Below are 2415 nucleotides of genomic sequence, written 5' to 3'. Positions count from 1 at the left end.
TTATCTTAAACAGTTAGCAAGTTGACTAATCCTCTTTACTGAATAAACTATCTCAAATGAAAACTTTGTTTCTAAGCAACCCCTGGAGTCTTTAGCGCTGGCTATCATGGTCTTACTTCCACAGAAGGATCTACTCCCTATTCCTTGACAACAGGTGGCCTAACATAACTTCTTTTCTTGGCCAAAGTCCTCCTTGGCCAGCTTGTTGTGACTTTATAGAACCAAACTGTACAATAGGATGTGCAATGAAACACATACATTTCAGAATTTTCCAGTAGCCACATTTGAAAAAAGAAAAAGAAAAAATGAATTGATTTTATACCATATTTTATTTAACCTAATATATTCAAAATATCATAACAATATTTTGCCAATATTTTTAATTATTTGATATAGTTTTAATTTTTTTATACTAAGTCTTTGAAATCTAGTGTGTATTTTATACTTGCAATGCATTTCATTTTGGACCAGCCACATTTCAGATGCTCAGTGGTCATTTCCCTCTACTGGCTACCACCTTGGACAATGCAAATTAAAAGAATCTCAGAATTCCTATGGTTGTAATACTGATTATAAGCTTTCCAACAGAGGTTACTACTTAAGCAGTAAGCTTCCAAATTATTCACTTCTTTTTGAAATTCCCCTTCCTCAAATTTTATTTTCCCTCCCATGTAGCAGACTAATTTCAACTCTTCCTTTATGGCTCTGTTCATATGTCATTCTCCTTTAGAAGCAATTTCTTGTCTGGTCCTCCCTTTCTACATTATGACTCATTTTGACTTCTCCTTTGAATTCTTCCTCAGCAGCCCTATCACACTTATAAACATGCATGTTATAATGTCAATGTATATTTTATTATTTTGTACCCAAATGAATACCTTTAATTATTGGAAGGAGAAACTGTGTGTTCTTTGTGCTTCTGTCCTCAGCACCAATAATAACATGTAGCTGGATCATGGATATTAAAGTTTGTTAAATTACCAAAAGAACAAATGCCCAATTTTACAATTTAGTACACCTACAATATGCAAAGAAAAAGATTTTGAGTTTCTTCATGAAGAAACTTTAAAGTTTAAATCATCCCCTGATTATAAGAAGTAATCACTTTTATCAATGGTATGCATTTCCTCCATTATGTGACCCAATATCTGAAGCCATATCTTCATTTTTCCCAATCTTCCCTAATGAATGGTACACACACACACACACACACACACACACACACACACACACACACATGAACTATCTGACTTTATCAACCCTATCTCCTTTAAAAAATTTTTATTTCCTCATTTACTCAGGATGAAAATCACAATTATTTGGGGTTTTTTTCATTTTATAGAAAAGAATATTTTAATTCTTGTCCTGAGGAACTATAAAGACTATACATGATTTGGAAATGAGACTGTACCAAATAATGGCCAAAGAACAATCACCCACTCTATGCCTTTTCTTTGGTCTGGTCACTCAGAAATATGTTATCAGCTATGATTGTTGTTGCCTGTTACCTCACATTATTTTTATCTGTGTATTCACCATAATCTACTTTCCCTTCCACATAAATTCAGGACCCCTTTTTCACATACTGATATACCATATGTCTGAGGACTGGTTGGAAAACTGATATTCTGCACCATGTTCTTTTGACTGACATCATCCATATGGTGTACTTCACTTCCCCTGACTGCCACATCTCATTCATTGCTATAGAAAATATTGTGACCAGGTTTTTCCCCTTCCACCTCTCTCATGACAGGGTCCTGACCCACTCACCCCAAGGAGCTGCACACAGTTTAGAGATCTTTCAAGAACCAAGCTGCTAGCTATTTTAGACTCATGTCTTACAAACTGATGAAATACCTGTAATACAGACCTTCAAAACATGGCTTCTGTTTGGTTTTCCTACAATTTAGTGTTTGGTCTTCACACCTAGCAAGAAACTTGTGGTTCCCTCGATCCCTCACCAAACGCTCTACACAATTGTTTTTTTACTATGAGAGTCACTATATTTGCAATTTGAACATATATTAAATGTTACTCTGTGAAGACTGTTGTTTGGATATCTAAATGACCTTATACTACTTAAAAAATGGTATCCTCACATTTTAAAAAATGTCTGTGATCACAAAGGCCTTATGGAACAATGAGTAGCTTTTTTTTTCATAATATTTTATTGTCAAATTGTTTTCCATACAACACCCAGTGCTCTTCCCCTTAAGTGCCCTCCACCATCACCACCACCTGTCTTCCCCCCTCCCCCCTCCCCCCCAACCCTCAGTTCATTCTCAGCATTCAATAGTCTCTCAAGTTCTGCATCCCTCTCTCTCCCCAACTCTCTCTCCCTCCTCCATTCCCCCTGGTTCTCCATTAGGTCTCTCTTGTTTTCCTGCTAGACCTATGAGTGCAAACATATGG

At 36.1% G+C, this 2415-nt stretch overlaps 1 pseudogene; it reads right to left on the bottom strand.

Annotated features, from left to right (window-relative positions):
• Nucleotides 1–1441: 1441 nt before the first annotated feature.
• Nucleotides 1442–1884, bottom strand: LOC115292588 (annotated as a pseudogene).
• Nucleotides 1885–2415: the final 531 nt, after the last annotated feature.

The sequence above is a fragment of the Suricata suricatta genome, chromosome 5 (genome assembly GCF_006229205.1).
Source record: "Suricata suricatta isolate VVHF042 chromosome 5, meerkat_22Aug2017_6uvM2_HiC, whole genome shotgun sequence".
NCBI lineage: Eukaryota > Metazoa > Chordata > Mammalia > Carnivora > Herpestidae > Suricata > Suricata suricatta.
This window is presented reverse-complemented; position numbering and strand designations above follow the sequence as displayed.